Source organism: Prionailurus bengalensis, chromosome A1, assembly GCF_016509475.1.
Source record: "Prionailurus bengalensis isolate Pbe53 chromosome A1, Fcat_Pben_1.1_paternal_pri, whole genome shotgun sequence".
In the NCBI taxonomy this organism is placed as follows: Eukaryota; Metazoa; Chordata; class Mammalia; order Carnivora; family Felidae; genus Prionailurus; species Prionailurus bengalensis.
The window spans coordinates 193,037,880-193,055,480 of record NC_057343.1 but is presented as its reverse complement, the minus strand read 5'-3'; positions in this window follow the sequence as shown (position 1 = coordinate 193,055,480).

The following is a 17,601-nucleotide window of genomic DNA, read 5'->3' as shown; positions in this document are numbered from 1 at the left end:
GATGACAATGGACATCCTTGCCTTACTCCTGGTCTCAAAGAGAAAGTTTTAATATTTTACAGTTAAGTTGCTGATAAAGACCTTCTTCATTAGATAAAGGAAGTTATATTTCTACTTGTAGCTTGCTAAGGGTTTTTAAAAATCATGAATGGATTGTGAATTTGTTTAATAGCTTATTCACAACTATTAAAATACTTACATATTTTTCTCCTTCATCACATGTTAATGTAAGGAATTACACTGATTTTTTTTACTCTGTATTTTACAGTTATTTTAGATTCATGTAAGGGTTGGAAAGATGGTACAGAGTGTTTCCATATGCCTTCACCAGCTTCTTGTAATGCTAAAACCATGGTATGTTTATTAAAATTAAAATTGGATATTTAAGAAAAATTAAACCAAACCTGTATTACTGGAATAAACCTCAAATTGGTTATAATTTTTACCCTTTTTATATATTGCTGGACAGGTCAGTTTTTAAAAAATGTTTTTATATTTATATTTATGAGTAAGACTTGCTTAAATTTTCCTTTCTCATACTGACATAGCCAGGCTTTTGTATCAAAATATAATCAAATGAATTCAGGAACTTTCCCTCCTTTTATGATCTTTGGAGAAGTTGATGAAAGATTCATATTATATTTCTTTAATTGTTTGGTGGAAGTCTTTGGGCATAGGTTTTTAAATCATGGATTCCATTTATTTGGTAGTTAAAGAGCCATTCAGGCTTTCCATTTTTTTTCATTCAGTATTCTTTTTTTTTTTTTTAATATTTGTTTATTTATTTATTTTGAGAGAGAGAGAGAGAGTGCCCATGAGCAGGGGAAGAGCAGTGAGAGAGAGCGAGAAAGAGAATCCCAAGCAGCTTCCACATTGTCAGCACAGAGCCCAATGCTGGGCTCAAACCCACTAACCATGAGGTGGGCACTTAACCAACTGAGCCACCCAGGCACCCCTAGGCTCAGTATTCGTAATTTGTATATTTTGTAGGAATTTATCCGTTGAACCATGGTTTTCAAAGTATTGTCTTAAAGTTGTTCATAATACCCTCTCATCTTTTCTTTCTCTCTCTTTTTTTTAATTTTTTATTATTTTTTTCTGTAAGTTCTGTGCCCAGTGTGGGGCTCCAACTCATGACCCTGAAACCAGGAGTCACAGGCTCTACTAACTGAGCCATCCAGGCACTCCTAGTTCCTTTTCCTTTCTTTTCCTTAACCATCTCATCAGAGGTTTGTTAATTTTATTACTTTTTTCAAACAAATAATACTTTTTTATTCATTTTATGGGTATTTCTCTGATTTCTATTATTATTTAAACATTTGTTTTCTTCTATTTCCTTTGGTTTTGTTTTTCTCTTCTTGATCTAACTTCTTAAGATGGATGCTTACTAACTTGTAGTCTCTTTTTTGTAATATATATTTGTAAGCCGTAATTTTTTTCTAATTACAGTTTTGGCTTAATCTCACATTTTGATAAGGAACATTTTAATTATTATTCAGTTAATATATTTTCCAATTTAGATTTTAATGTTTTCTTTAATTCATGGGTTTTTTTTTTAATTTTTTTTTCAACATTTTTTTATTTATTTTGGGGACAGAGAGAGACAGAGCATGAACGGGGGAGGGGCAGAGAGAGAGGGAGACACAGAATCGGAAACAGGCTCCAGGCTCTGAGCCATCAGCCCAGAGCCCGACTTGGGGCTCGAACTCATGGACCGCGAGATCGTGACCTGGCTGAAGTCGGACGCTTAACCGACTGCGCCACCCAGGCGCCCCAATTCATGGGTTTTTAAAGTATATTTTTTAATTTATAAACATGAAGTTTTCCACTTACCTTTCCTTTGTTTCTTGCTTAAATACATTGGAGTCAGAAACTGGACTTTTCATCTCTTGAAATCCATACCACCTTTAGGGGTCAGGACATGGTCAGTTTTTGTAAGTGTTCCATGTGTGCTTGAAACGAATGTGTGTTCTGTAGTCATTGGACGTAATTTTCTATATATGTCCCTTAGGTCGTGATCACTACATGTGTTCAAGTTTTCTGTGTCTTTGCTGTTTTGTCTGTTTGTTATGTCAATTACAGAAGGGTGTATTTAAATCTATCTACTGTGATTGTCAACTGGTTTATATTTCCTTGTAATGATAAGGATTTTTATCTGGTGTATTTTGGGGCCATATTATTAGGTAATTCACATCTTCCTCATGAATTCAATCTTTGCCTTTGCTTGAGGATTTTGAACCAATCTAATCAGGAGATGACTTGGGCTTGGGGTGTGTGGTTGCTATGGTTGCATTCTGTGTATCACATTTTATATTCCTCTAGCTGTATCTTGTGTTTAGGAGAAGGGATAGTTTGCTAGATGGTTTTCCTCAAGGTCAGCTCCACTACGAACTTAAGGTTTCATTTTGCACTTTGCTTCAGGGAGGGTCTCTCACCTTTTTGCCCTTTTGATTCTCTCCTTCCTTCTCCCAGAAGTTTCTGCTATTGCTGATTCCTGGATGCTTGTTGGTGAGGGTTGGGTGAGGAGTATTCTTTGTTTTGATTAAGCCTGAGTCTTTGGCAGGTATCATGTCTATTGGTCTCGTGAGTATGGTCTTCTCAGAGCTCCTGCCTCTTCCCCAGCAGTAGTTCTGGGCTCAGCTGTATTTATTTCTCTCTCAAGGGTAGACAGACTTTTCCTGTTACCTTCTCTCAGTGGGGTTTCACCCAAGTAATGGGGGGTGACATTATTTCCTGCCTGCCCCAGTTGTGTAGGGGAGAAAGGAAGAAGGATCTGGATAGGCTTTGTGGCCCTACAGCTGTGGCTGCTGTTCGCCTTTCCTAGGTCTGTACCGGGAGGGATGTCTTCTCAGGAGTCTTTGGGCAGGTGTCCAGTGAGGGCCATGGAGGAGAAAGTACATTTGGGTCATATAAACCCCTTCTGTATTTGCAGCTCTAAGGGACTCTCCATATTCTCACCAGCCCACATCTGTTCTTTATTAATTCATGAATGAAAATTCCAGCTGAACTCTTCTTACCGGTGTCTGCCTTTGTCTTTTCCAGGTAAGCAAGTGCTCACGTCCCATCCTCTTCTGCAAGCACTTGTCTCTCCTTAGTTTTCAGACTTGCTATTGCCCTAAGACTTCAGCTTTCTGATAGGTTTAAGAAAAGTCATGACCTTGAAGTTTTTCTGACTTTTGTGTTCTTACTGTAAGGAAGGAATGCTTTTTCTGCTCTCTATATCCCAAGCAGACCGAAAGTTCATTGGGTTTCTTAAATCTGGACATCAGTATCTTTCTGCAGTTTGGGAAAATCCTTAGCCATCATCTGTTCAAATATTTCTTTTGCTTCATCTTTTCTGCTTCTTCTGGGTCTCCAATCAATATGTTGTGTCAGATCTTCTTTCTGTATTTCTTCTTTTCCTTCCCAGAGGCAAACTGTTTGGGATGCCTTCCTACCTGTACTTTTTTTCTGTATAAAATACATATTACATGTTATGTGATATTGATTTGTGTGTTTTAATTGATATAATTAAAACTTACTGTATATCTTATTCTTTTCCTTTAACATTATGGTTTCTAAATGTATCCATCTACATAGATCTAGTTACATCATTTCAATTAGAGCGTTGCAAAATCTCTTTATAGTATTTCATCTGTGAAGGTACCACAATTTATTTATCAATTTTTCTATTAGTGAGCATGTAGATTGTCAAAAGCCTTTTCTCTTCTTTACATTTTTGCTTCAATAAATGACCTCGCATGCAAAGTCTAGTACCAGTGTTTCTCTAAGGTTTACACCTAACAACCAGAATTGCTAAGTCATAGATTATACTACATAGATTTTAAACTTCACCACGTAACACAAATTAGTATCTGAAGTGATTACAATGATGTATAATCCTACCTGTTTTTACTCCATCCTCACCAAAGATTGGTATTATTATACCTTTTGATTTTATTAAACAGATATGTGTGAAATGATGCCATGTAATTTTAATTTCTTTGATGTGAGGTGGTACATTTTTTCATATTGTTCATTGACTGTGTTGATTTCCTCTTCACATCCTTTGCTACTTTTTCTATTTTCTTTTTCTTAATGGTTTGTAGGCCGGCATCTAAATTATTTTCATTAATCCTTGTTCTGTGTTGTAACCCCTCCTAGCCAGCTACTTATCTCTCAAATTTGTTTATGGTGTTTTACCACCCAGAATTTTAAAAGGCCAAACTGAACAATTGTTTTCTTTATTAATTGTGCTTTTTTTGTTTTGTCTAATAAATTGTTTCAGATTCCAGTGTCAAAAAGGCTTCCTCCTACACTTCATCAAATAAATTCAAATTTTTTTCTTAGCATTTTGGTCTAACTCATCAGGAATTCTTTTATTTTTTATTTTTATTTTTTATGTCTTTATTTCATTCTGAAAGAGAGAGAGAGTGCAAACAGGGGGAGGGGTGGAGAGAGAGGGAGACATAGAACCAGAAGCCTGGTCCAGGCTCTTAGCTGTCAGCACAGAGCTTGACACGAGGCTCCGACTCATGGATTGTGAGATCATGACCTGAGCCGAAGTTGGATGCTTAACTGACTGAATCACCCAGGCGCCGCTAACTCATCTGGAATTCTTGTGTATAGTGTGATATAAAGGTTTAATTTTAGTTTTTTTTCCAAATAGAAACACCATTTATTAAATAATCTTGCTTTTCATTCAAATCTGTGATCTTATATTTTAAGTTGCCAATGCTTCCGTCTGTTTCTCGGTTACCTATACTTTTCATTAATCTACTTGTGTATGTATAAATGCCTTACTCCCCATTATTGTTTTAATAGGAATTCTCTTTTGTTTTACCTATAATGGTTTTTAATCCCAAAAAAATCTTTAATATCTAAAATATTGACTCTTTCTATCTAAAAACCTAATTATTTCTCCATTTATTCAGATCTTTTTTGTGACCTTCAATAACATTTTCCTCAAGGTCACCTCCACCATCAAGTTTAGGTTTTCCTTTGCACTTTGCTTCAGGGAGGGTCTTTCTAAATTTTTGTCCCTTTGATTCTCTCCTTCCTTCTCTATTAATATATTAAATACATTTAATAATATTTCCATAAGATCCTAAGCATCTTTAATTAAATCTAATTTCTTGATTAAAAAAAAATTTTTTTAATGATTGTATTTATTTTTGAAACAAAGAGAGACAGAGTATGAATGTGGGAGAGTCAGAGAGACGGAGACACAGAATCCGAAGCAGGTTGCAGGCTCTGAGCTGTCAGCACAGAGCCGGACGCGGGGCTCGAACTCACTGAGTGTGGGATCATGACCTGAGCTGAAGTCAGATACTTAACCGACTGAGCCACCCAGGCACCCCTAATTTCTTGATTTTTATTGTGAATAACAGTTTTTCTCTTATTTTATTAATTATTGATAATACATAAATACTTATTGATGTTTATAGTTAATTTTATATCCAGTAATCCTGCCGAATTATTTTACAGGTTCTGGCAGTTTGATTTTTTCTTTCAATTTTCTATATAGACAAATTGTTAGCAAATGACAAAAATTTCTAATCCTTGTATTAGATTTTTTCCCATATCTTATTCCATAGGCTAAGCCCTTCAGCAAAATAATCATAGATATTATAATGAGAAGTTTTGTTTTGTTCCTTAAATTTAATGAGAATGCTTCTGAAGTTTATCATTAAGTATGGTGTTTGCTATAGGTTTTCAAACATTTTTGTATCTTTTATCAGAATAATAATTTAAAAATGTTTGAATGTTTTATTTTTGAGAGAAGGGATGGAGTGTGAATGGGGGAGGGGCAGAGAAAGAGGGAGACACAGAATCCGAAGCAGGCTGTCAGTGCTGACAGCTCAGAGCCTGATTCGGGGCTCGAACCCACAAACTGTGAGATCATGACCTGAGTCAAAGTTGGATGCTTAACCAACTGAGCCACCTGGCACCCCCAGAACAATAGCTTTTATTGCTATTCTTTGATAAAAACTTTTATTAGAATGTGTGAAATGAATGTGTGTCTACTGTCCTTTCTATATGCATTGAGGTGACCCAACACTTCTCTTTACTGTGGTAATTTTTTTATAGAGCCTGATACTGAGACAATCTTGCATTCCTGGGACAAACACTGCCTGGGCATGATTTATGAGATTTAAAATACTGCTGGATTCAACCAGTGGGCATTTAATATAGGAATTTTACATCCATGTATATAAAGTAAGCTGGTCAGTAATTTCCTTTTCTGTTACTGTCCCTTTCTAGTATTGGTGTAAAAATATCCCAGTCTTAGAAAATCATTTGGGTAGTTGTCTTCTTTTTCTAATCTTTGAAACACTTTACATTTCACATTTAAATTGTAAGTGATTTCGAACATTTTTTAAATTCCTTTGTAAAACTGTCTGGGCCATGAAATCTTTGAGATTTTTAATATTTTATTTTATTTTTATTATTTTTAATATTTAATTTTTAAATGTTTCAAATTATTTGATATGGGATGGAGAATTTAGTCTGCCATTTTGAAAAAGAGAATCCCATTTTTCTGTACATTATGTTTTTTCCGCCAAGGGTAATGATGATGCTTCTTTCTGAACTTTTAAAATTACAAATAAAAATTTCCTGACCAATAGAGGATTTAGGGCATGATCTGTGTATACTCAGAGGCTTATATTTGACATAGAAAAATTCTTCTCTCCCTTCAAAAGTGGGTAATGTCATTTGATCCCCATCCGAATGCTGGGTACCATCCTTCCTGCCCTGTATAATAAATAATGACCAGAGCTACTATCTAGCGTACCTACTTGCCACCCTTTATATACTAATAATAATCTTATGAAGACATTTTTTATTATGTGTATTTTACACAAGAGGGTAAAAGATGATTGGAGAAATTAAATAACTTGACCAAGGTTACTTGGCTAAGCAAACGGCAGAAGAGGCTTGTGAAACCATGTGTAACTGATTTATTACATCATGGTTGGCACCCCAGAAACATTTGCTATTTCCCTTTAATCCCTGCTTTAATGTAGTCTCTAGCCGAAGAATTATTTGTCAAACCAGTTTCCCCTCAAGTTTAATTCGATTTCATTAACTCCTTTCATAACCTTTTTGGCAAAAGCAATGCTTGCAGGATTTTGTTTAGGCAAAAGCAGTGTTAGTTTTTTCCATGCCTTTCCTAATTCTTTTACTTCCTTCCCTAAATTATCTGTGTACAATCTTTTGTATCTTTGGCTGGATTTATTAGTACAGTCTCAACAGATCCACTTAGTTGAACAAAAGATATGGTAACGTTTTTCTTTAATCACCATAAACTGATCATATAATTGAACAAACAACTTTTTGTCAGAGTAGCTGAACCATCAGAAAGGCTTATTTCACTATCTCTGTTTTCTCACAGACCTCTGCTTCAGCACATGTGAGAGTCAAGGTCAGTGGGGTGGTGAAAAGCTCAGTCTTCATATTAGAATGACTTAATTTTTGAATCCTGACATTGCCATTCTTTTTTTTAAAAAAATTTTTTTTCAACGTTTATTTATTTTTGGGACAGAGAGAGGCAGAGCATGAACGGGGGAGGGGCAGAGAGAGAGGGAGACACAGAATCGGAAACAGGCTCCAGGCTCTGAGCTGTCAGCACAGAGCCTGACGCAGGGCTCAAACTCACGGACCGCGAGATCGTGACCTGGCTGAAGTCGGACGCTTAACCGACTGCGCCACCCAGGCGCCCCTCTGACATTGCCATTCTTAAAGGGGCAAGGGGTAACTTAGCAAATTGCTCGTTGTCTATAAGCTAAGCACTCTCTGATGTACTTTTCTCTCTCTTTTTTTTATTTTTAGAGATATTTAGAGCATAAGATGCACCTTTTAAAAGTATTACAATTTAGTGATTTTTAGTACATTCACAAGGTTGTGCTGTTATCACAATTTAATCTAGAAATCCACATTAGAATTTCTTTATCTAATTTTATCACCCCCCAAAGAAACTTCATACCTGGTACAATCACTCCCCACTTCCCTCCGGCACCTGGGGTCACTAATCTGCTTTCTGTGTCTATTTTAGACATTTCATATAAATGGAACCATGTGATATATGGACTTCTATGTCTGACTTCTTTCACTTAGCATAATATTTTCAGGGTTCATCCATGCTGATGAGAGAGAGAGGTGGGGGGAGGAGCAGAGAGAGAGAGGGAGACAGAATCTGAAGCAGGTTCCAGGCTCTGAGCTGTCAGCACAGAGCCCAACGTGAGGCTTGAACTCAGGGACCCACAAGATCATGACCTGAGCCGAAGTCGGACACTTAACTGACTGAGCCATCCAGGCACCCCTAGTAGTAGAATTAATGAGTCACATGTAACTCCATGTTAACTTTGTGAGCAAGGGTCAGATTATATTTTTACTGCAGTCACATCGTTTTACATTATCATCAGTAATATATAAAGGTTCTGATTTCTTCACATCCTCCTTAACACTTGCTATTTTCCATTTTTTGTTTTAATTACAATCATCCTGGTGAGCACCTTATTGTGGTTTTGATTTGCATTTCCATTATTTAATTTTTATAATAACTGATGATGTTGAACATCTTTGCATGCTTGTTGACCATTTGTACATCTTTGGGTAAATTTCTGTTCAAATCCCTTGCCCACTTTTAAGTTGGATTGTTCTTTTATTATTGGGTTGTCAAAGTTATTATACTTTGACATATATATATACTGGATACTAGTCCTTTATCAGATATATGATGAAAAAATGCTTTTTTTTCCTCATGTCTGGGTTTTATTTTGCTTCCTTGGTAGCTGGCACACATTAGATGCAATATATTGTTTCATCTTATAGCATCCTTGTGAAATGGGCAATATTATACCCATTTTATAGCTGAGGAAACAGAGTCATAGAAGTTGTATTTGGCTTGTTCAAGTTCATACAGTTAGAAAGAAGCAGGAGCTATTTTCAAACTAAATATTGGGTTGAAAATCTGTGAACGTGCTGACCAGAGCAATACATGATTTAAAACCAACCAAGAAGTAAATAGATATGGCTATGGATTCACAGGAAGCAGAAACCCACATGAGTCATAGTGGTCTGCAGAAAATTCAAGGAATCAGAATTTCAAAAGAATGCATAGACAGGAGCTTGGAGCATGGTCCTGGAAGATAATATTGTTAGCAAAGGCCTTGATGTGAGAACACAAAGTTGATTCAAAAACCAAGAAATAAATTGGTAGAACTGGAGTGGAGGAAATTGCAGGCAATTGTGGGACATGACACTAGAAAATTAACTTAATGTCAGATAATGAAGAGTCTACATATTACTACTTTTTTTTTACTGCAGGCAGGCAATGGGGTATCATGGAAGCTTATAACGGGGAAATGACAGGATAATAATAGAGTTTTAGAGAAATTACGCAGAGTAGATGAATTTAAACAAGAGCCAGAAGAAGACATTGTTGGAAATTGTATGCAGATTTATTATAAAATGACAAAATCCTTGTGGAAATAGTGTGGATGGAAAATAAAAAAGTATAGAGAAACAAAAAACATATAGGAAGAATCTATAAGTCGATGACTACACCATGAGGAACTATGATGAGTTATTACAAGTGTAAAAAAATCTGCAAGTTAATGCTGCAAGTTAATATGGAGTCATAATAGTAAAAATAATGCCTGAATTCAAATAAGTATTTTTTATTTGTGAGGGAAAAAAGAAACACCATGGACAATTTATCTTAATGAATAGGTAAGAAGTTAGTTGGAAGACGATATTCATGGTGGATAAAAGGATATGCTAAGTGTCTTGAAGGTGTTATATAATCCCCACAACAACCCTATTTTGCAGATGAGAAAATTGTGGCTCAAGTTGAGCAACTTGGTCAAAATTATACAGCTAGTGTGATGGTTAAATTTATGTGTGAACTGGATGAATCACGGGGTGGCCAGATATTTGGTTTAACATTATTTCTGGTGTGTCTGTAAGGGTGTTTCTAGATAAGAGTAGCATTTTAAACAATAGACTGAAAAAAACTGATTGCTCTCCCCAGTGTGGGTGGGTATCATCCAATTTATGAAGGTTCTGAGTAGAACAAAAAGGTCAAAGAATGGAGAGTTTGCCCTCCCTCTGCCTGACTACTTGAGCTGAGACAACGAACTTCTGCCCGGAGACTGGAAATTACACCATCAAGTCCATTGGTTCTCAGGCCTTTGGACTCAGATTGGGACTTTGTACCATCGGTTCCTCTGTTTTCACACTTTCAGACTTACTGAAATGTCAGGCACCTTTGGCTTTCCTGGGTCTCCAGTTGGCAGACAGTATATCATGGGGGCATTTCAGCTTTCATAATCATGTGAGCCAGTTCATAATAAATGTGTGTGTGTGTGTGTGTGTGTGTGTGTGTGTGTGTGTAAGAAAGACAGAGAAAGAAGGACAGGGGCACCTGGGTGGCTCAGTCAGTTAAGCATCTGACTTTGGCTGAGGCCAGGATCTCATGGTTCTTGCTTTTGGGCTCCACATTGGTCTCTGCACTGACAGTGTGGAACCTGCTTGGGGTTCTCTGTCTTCCTCTCTCTCTGCCCCTTCCTAACTCATTCTCATTCTCTCTCTCTCTCTCTCTCTCTCTCTCTCTCTCTCTCTCTCTCTCTCTCTCTCTCTGTCTCCCCCCCCTAAAGAAATAAATAAACTTAAAGAAAAGGGGGACAAAGATTTGTAGCATATTCATAGCAGTGAGTTGAAGCCATGGGGGATAATTCAGTCACTGGAGTAGAAGACATAGAGTGAAAAGGAAAATGCTAGACCTTAAGGAAGGTCCAGGTGAAGGAAGGGAAGATTGAACCAAGAGGAGGAAGATGTGGCATCAGAGAATTAGCAGGAGAACAAAGAATTAAAAGGAGGATGTGCAGTAAATTCAATGGAAAAAAGACAAAGAAAAGGTACTTCCCTGCCATATGGTGTTTTGTGGTGCTTTTGAAAACCCACTTAAATGAGATGTGGTGTAGACTCAGTCCAGGGGCTTGAGGCATCAGAAAATCATCAACAGAAAGAAAAGAGGCCTTATGTGTTGACCAGTTAATTACGTAAATTAGGCAATGTTTAGAGGGAAAAAGAGCTGAAGTTAGAAGAATGCCAGATGTAGAGGAAATTATTTGGAGCTGATGGAGTTCTGTGTGTGATTGGAGAGAGAAGGAAAAAGGACAGGTAGAGAAAGCAAACAAAACCAAAGTTTTAATTGAAGTGATATATTTCCGATGATGGTGCTAGACATCTAGCATAGATGCTAGACACGGGTGCTAGACACGCTAGACATCTAGACATCTGCTAGTGGGTAGGAAAGGTTTTTGTTGTTTTTGTTTAAAGTAGAATGTTAACATTTATTTCCGAGCAGTATATTGGGCATTTAATTATCTCTACCCAGTAAGTTAAGTGAATTATTACCAATGTTTAGAGTCACTGAAATTCGCTTTTCCTTTAGGGGCATTGGGTCACTCACCTATCCTTAAATCACACAGACTGAGGGCTCATTCATGCACTTATATTTAAGAACAATTCTTTTGGTGAGTTTTACTTATGGGAATTTGGATGACAGAAGTGGAGTAGTGTCATCTCCAAAAATAATAGCTAGCACTTCTTGTGTATTTACTATCTGCCTGGCACTGTTCTATGTGTATTACATGTATTATCTAATGTGATTTTCCCACACACTCTATAACATAGATACTATTATGGATGAGGAACCTGAGACCCAGGAAATTTAAATAACTAACCCAAAATGGTGGTAGTGTGGTGTCAGAACTGAAACCCAAATAGGTCGTCTTGCTCCAGGGTTTGTGCTTATAAACTCTACACCCGATTGCCTTAGTATTGTGTTGTCCTTTAAGATTTCCAAGCTTCTTTTTTATTTCTCTGATTTCCCCACCACCTATGTGGGATACGTTTGCACTTTTTAGCAAAGTGGAAACTGAGGCACAGGAAAGTTTATACTGTCACCAGTGAGTAAGGGATTGAATATGTAATGATCTCCACGTATCCCTACTCTTAGAATTGTGTGCTTCTCCTTAGAAGATGGTGGAAGAAAAAAGGGGTCAAGACTAGAAATTAGAGATCTGGAGACTCATCCCAACCCTCACTCATTAGCTATGTTGTCACCGTCAATCGACTTACATAATAGGGTTCTTGGTTTTTCTCTCTGTAAAGCGAAGGATTTGGGGATTGGCGACTGACTCTAGAGCAGTGAGTTCCCTTATAAACATAATGCAAGCCACGTTTGTAATTTTAAATTGTCTAACAGACACATTAAAAAGGTAAAGACCACTAAGTAAAATTAATTTTGATCATAATTTAACCCAGTTTATCCACTAAATGATAATTTCAGCAGCAATCAACATAAAAAATCATTGCATTCTTTTTTTTATTTAATGGAGTCTTCAAAATCTGGTATGTACTTTATACACTCAACACATCTCAGTTTGGACTAGCCACATGTCAAGTGCCCAGCAGTCGCATGCAGATAGTACAGAGCTCTACCTTAAGTAGAAGTCCCTTTCCTGAAGATAGGTAGCTAGCAACATCACAGCCAGCAGCAGATGCTTCTGAGATATTTTCTTGCCCATCTGCTTATCTTCGTGTCTTCCTTTCCCTCAGCCCCCTGAGGTATCTGCCCACCTCAACTAAATAGAGTGGGAAATTATGAATAACGGCTCTCTTTCCTACAGCCCCAGCCCCTCACCAGGTACTACCTGTGAAGCCCACACAACAAGGGCATCATCTTTCCAGGCTGACAGCCCCGGGAGATGACACTCGTGGTAAATTAAGCAGAATGCTGTTGAAAAATGAAGTGTGGTCACAATCTAGCAGCACTAGCAGTTGGCAGGGTCTACTGTGGCCCTTGACAAATGCATTCTCCCTTAGATCTTTTCATGGCATTCAAGTGCTGGATCATCTATTATCCTGCATGTTATGTACGAGGAGAGAAATAAAATGAAATGGAACTCACATAATCATCGTAAAGGCAGATTTACTAGATACCATCACAGTTCCGTCTGGGGGAGGAAATCCCCCTCGCAAGAAGGCATGCTTGTTAAAAACATTCTTTATGAAATGAAGAAATGAATGAAAGCTTTTTGCACACTTCAGAAGTGCAGGTCAAACCTAGAAAAGTAGAGGGAGAAGAATTTCCCTTTCATTCATCTGGAAGGCCAACTAAATCAATACATTTATAAAAACCTCAAGGACAGGTTAATTTTGAACAATTATTTAATTTCAGTTCCTAAAGGTCCTAGGCATCCACCAGTCTGCTTCTGAGAACACTGAATAGTGCCACCGGATCCATGATTTTTGACTGTCATAATAATCCCATAAAAATAGAAAAGTTATTATTATTATTATTATTTTAGAAAAGGCATTGTTGATATCCATAAACAATTGACACTCACGAATGCAGTAATAAAATTTTAAGTTATTTATTTATTTATTTTGAGAGAGAGAGAGCAAGACCAAGTGGGGGACAGGCAGAGAGAGAGGGAGAGGGAGAGAGAAAATATCAAGCAGGTTCCATGCTATCAGCAGAGAGCCCAATGTGGGGGGTCCATCTCACGAACCTGAGATCATGACCTGAGCCAGAATCAAGAGTCGGACACTTAACCGACTGAGCCACCCAGGCGCCCCAGTAATAAAAATGTTTTAACATGATAGATAGTGTAACCAAGAATCGGTTTTGGAAGTGTACCTATTTGCAAGTTAAATGAAGCGATGTGACGCTAACATTGTGTTATACAGCTGGGAGGAATCATAGTGATCATCTGGTCCATGGCAATCAGAAATACGGTGACTCACCTCTCTTATCCACGTGGCTGCTACTAATCAGTGTGTCTTCCCATGAAGCCTGAACATAGCTTCAAAATTCTTCTAAATAAGGAATTCTAGGCAGCAAATACTAAGCAATCATCGTTATCGAGGTGAACCTGTTCACTCTCTCTCATCTAGTCTGTCTCATCTTGTACATGATGACAAAGACTCAGAGAGCTGAATTCCTGTCTACAGTCTCATTTACCAAGAATTATTGGTGGGAAGGCTAGAATCCAGGCATACCTTCCGGTCCCTCCGCCTATTCTCTTGCTACTACCTTCTACCTGTGAAATTCAAAACCCTGTTTCTTGAGAGTGTCTACACCTAGATGGATAGAACTGTGTCTGTCCTTTGCAGACAAGACCAAATCCCACAAAGTACCATCGACATGACAGTTCTTTAGGTTCTTCAGGGAAGCCCTCCTGCCCTAGTGCAGAGGCCTCCATGATACTCATGTTCTTGTGCTGTGATAATGGTTTTGTGCACTGTTCTAGTCATTCTTTAGTCACTTTAGACATCTCGAGTGTGTCTCCATCTCTCTTAGAGACTGATCTCCGAAAACAGACATGATGCTACCAGTATGGACTGACCATTGCGGGACAGAACACTGATACAAGGCAGAATAGGGATCACCTGAAGGGTTGAGAAAGAGGCAACCATCATCACAGTTATTTTGCCATACATGTATACGACCTTTATAACTTTTTATATAATAATTCTTTAAAACATTTACATTTTTCTTACATAAATTTACTTTGAAAAGAACCTTTTATTACCACCAATAAAAAAATAGTTGACATAAATAGAAGGCAGACATAAAAATGAACACAATAAAAATGAAAGAATGTTATTCACTTTTAGTTAAATACTCTATTGCCTGCCAAAGTTTCTTTGTTGCAAGGGGAGGTTATAGGTGTCAGAGAGTTGTTAAAAACATACTAGTATCAAATTAAGACTTTATAATAATTAGAAGAATGGAAAGGAAAATGATAGAAGAATAATTCTCTCCCTAATTTAAATAAGAATGACTTGAATTATTCTCTCCCTAGATTATTTAAGGATGTGCCCACACACTCTTAACAACATCCCTGTGTCACCTAATGGGATACTTCTTACTGCCCTGCATCACCCCGTGGGCAGCCAGGGACTGCATCCTACACTCAGGAAAATATGAATCCTGTATATTTCTGTCACTAGATTTCCTCTCGGCTGCCTAAAGAAACAATGCCTTCTTAGGGTGCTGGGTTGCTCAGTCGGTTAAGCATCCAACTCGTGATCTCAGTTCAGGTCTTGATCTCAGGTTCTTGATTTCAGGGTCATAAACTCAAGCCCCACATTGGGCTCCACACCAGGCATGAAACCTACTAAAGGAAGGAAGGAAGGAAGGAAGGAAGGAAGGAAGGAAGGAAGGAAAGAAAAGGAAAGGAAAGGAAAGAAAAGAAAAGAAAAGAAAAGAAAAGAAAAGAAAAGAAAAGAAAAGAAAAGAGAAAAGAAAAGAAAAAACAAATACCTTCTTTTCAAATTCAGATATACTTCTCCCTTCAGGAGCCAATAGCCTTTTCCTTCTGTGGCCCTTCCTCTCCCCAGTTCTGTTACTTTAATACTGTGCCCTAAGTCAGGATATTTCAGAGCAAGTTCTCTGTGATGTTTTCTCTTATCCATTTGAGTCATGGATTTTTCTCCTTAATGATTTCAAGGCTCTTTTCTACCCAAACTGATCTCTGACTAAATTGAAGGAACTTCACACCTCAAGGAATCAGTCTCCTACACAGTAGCTTCTGCAGCTGCAGAGACCATACAGACACTGTTGCCTTTGTGGAGTCATTTGAGAGATTTGGACAATCCCTGACAATCTCCCTCTGCCTTACAACCCTCGTTTGTCATCTGAAGTCCAACCATTTGAGATGTAGTTAAGGGTGTAGTCTCTTAAGTTAGATTCTCTGGGTTTGAATCAAGGCTTTGCTATTTATCAGCTGTGTAATTTTGAGAACGTTGACATCTCAGTGCCTCAGTTTGCTTATCTTTAAAGTGAGAACTATTGTGGCTCCTGGATGGCTCAGTCAGTTAAGCATCTACTCTTGATTTGAGCTCTGGTCATGATGTCACAGTCATGAGATTAAGTCCCACATCAGGTTCTGCACTGGGTATGGACCTGCTTAAGGTTCTCTCCCTCTCTCTCTGCCCTTCCCTTGCTCACATGCATGCTCTCTCTCTCTCTCAAAAGTAATAATAATAAAAATAAAATGGGAATTATACTAGCACCCATTTTATAGGGTTGTTGCAAGAATTCAATGAGTTAATTCACATAAGGCACTAAGAAAACAGTGCCCAAGCATGTAGTATCCAATGAGGGCTAACAGTGATGGTGAGCATTAAAATGTATCTCCTCAAAGACCTGTTTCTTGTTTACAATTTTTTTTTCCAGGAGTAGGGGAATGAAGGCTAGGAAACAAGTTATCCAAGGAAAGAGCACAGGACTAGAAATTCAGTTCCTAAGTTCCAATGCTATCTATGTGATGCGAGACTTTTTTTTTTTTTAATCTTGTGCTTTGTTCTCTCTTACTATAAAAATGACCATATTAATAATCATAAGCTTCTGTACTTATAAAGTGATTCTCCAAGTAAAATTATGAGAGTTTTTGATAATTAGCTCAGTTTTATAGACATGAAAACTGAGATTCCAAAAAGATTAAATGGCATATCCAAGAATTAGCCAGTATGCAAGGTGTGAACTGGGTCATTCCAGCCATCATTTCCTGCTTACTTCAGAGGTAGGAATGTAGTGAAGATCTATAAAATAAACATTCAAAAAGCATATATAGGAATATATACTTAAGAGAATGATAACTGAGGCATCCTCACCCACTTTCAGAGTTTTTCTATGATCCGTATGTTGATGATGTCTAAAACTTTTTTTTAATTTTAATGTTTATTTATTTTTAGAATGGGGAGGGACAGGGACAGGGGGACAGGCAGAAAGAGAGGGAGAGAGAGAGACTCCCAAGCAGGTTCTACACTGTCAGTGCAGAGCCCAACTCAGAGCTCAAACTCACAAACCTTGAGATCATAACCTGAGCCGAAGTCAACCACTTAACCAACTGAGACACCCAGGTGCCCCCAAAACTATATTTCTAAGTCATAACCTCTCTCTTAAATTTTAGGGTTTTTTTTCCAGCTGCCTTTTGAAGTTCCCGTAGTCATCTCCAGCTCAACCCAAATGGATCTCAATACCTTCCCCTCCAAGTCCTCTGCTCTTGTTCTCTTGATGCAGGTTAATGGTATCCTCCACCCCAGCCTCAGTGTCATCCTAGATCCCCTCTATCTTTCATCCCCTACTGGAATGGAGTCATGCCAATCTTCCCTTCAAGTACTTCTACAAATGCTTTCTCCTGCTCCTTCCTACCACAATGACTCGGTTCAGATCCTTTTCACCCCTTTTGTTGGTGATTGCCATTGACCTTGAGGTGCCTCTTCTGCCTCTTGTCTTGTTCCTCTTCATACCCCATCCTCTGCCCATGAAGTCAGAATGCCCTCTCCAAGATGCACAGCACTCCCCAATTCCAGAAGAATAAAGCCCCAAACACTTGTCATAACAGATCTGCCCCCGTCCCTGATTCTCATCTGTCCTTTCAGCCTCACCTGCAACATGGCCCAACCCTAACAATCACGTCTTGCTCTAGTCGTTCTGGGGAGCATATTCCCTGCACATCTCATAGTTCTCATGACTGGATTGTGGGGTTCTTGAGGGAGGGATGTTATTTTATTCATCCAAGAGGCAGTCTGGTATAG